Raw genomic sequence first — 520 nt, 5'->3', positions numbered from 1 at the left:
CCGTAAAAGACCTCGGCTAAAAGACCAACCGGTGTGGATGCCCTTACATGTGAAACAGCCGTGATCGCGCCGCGCACGCTGCCACGTCATAAAGGCAAAATGCTTCCCATCGGCCATTCCCACGGCTCGGAGAAAATTGTTTGAGTTCCGCATAATACACTGAGTGTACTAGTATGTCGATACGTTCCACAGACTGGTTCGCTGTCTGTAAGTCGCGCGAGATGAATAAAGATGCAAGCGCGACCACAGTATATGGCAGCAAGGAGACTATATGGCCAACGATGCTGTCGTCAACCGAGGTCTTGGTGGTTCTCTACTTTCGCTTCACCAACATCGAAAATGCTCCTGTGTGCCCAGTAAGCTCGCCAGTATGGATCAACATCCATAAATGCATACCAGCTGCCTCGAGCAACGGCAACTACCCAAATCAACAAGCATCGATCGACACGATGAAAATGCCGTTCCTTGTCTGCAAAAATATTTAAAAATCACGCAAATTTCTCGAAAGGTCGAGGAGGTC

The sequence above is a fragment of the Saprolegnia diclina genome (genome assembly GCF_000281045.1).
Source record: "Saprolegnia diclina VS20 unplaced genomic scaffold supercont1.23, whole genome shotgun sequence".
Taxonomy (NCBI): Eukaryota; Oomycota; class Saprolegniomycetes; order Saprolegniales; family Saprolegniaceae; genus Saprolegnia; species Saprolegnia diclina.
This window is presented reverse-complemented; position numbering follows the sequence as displayed.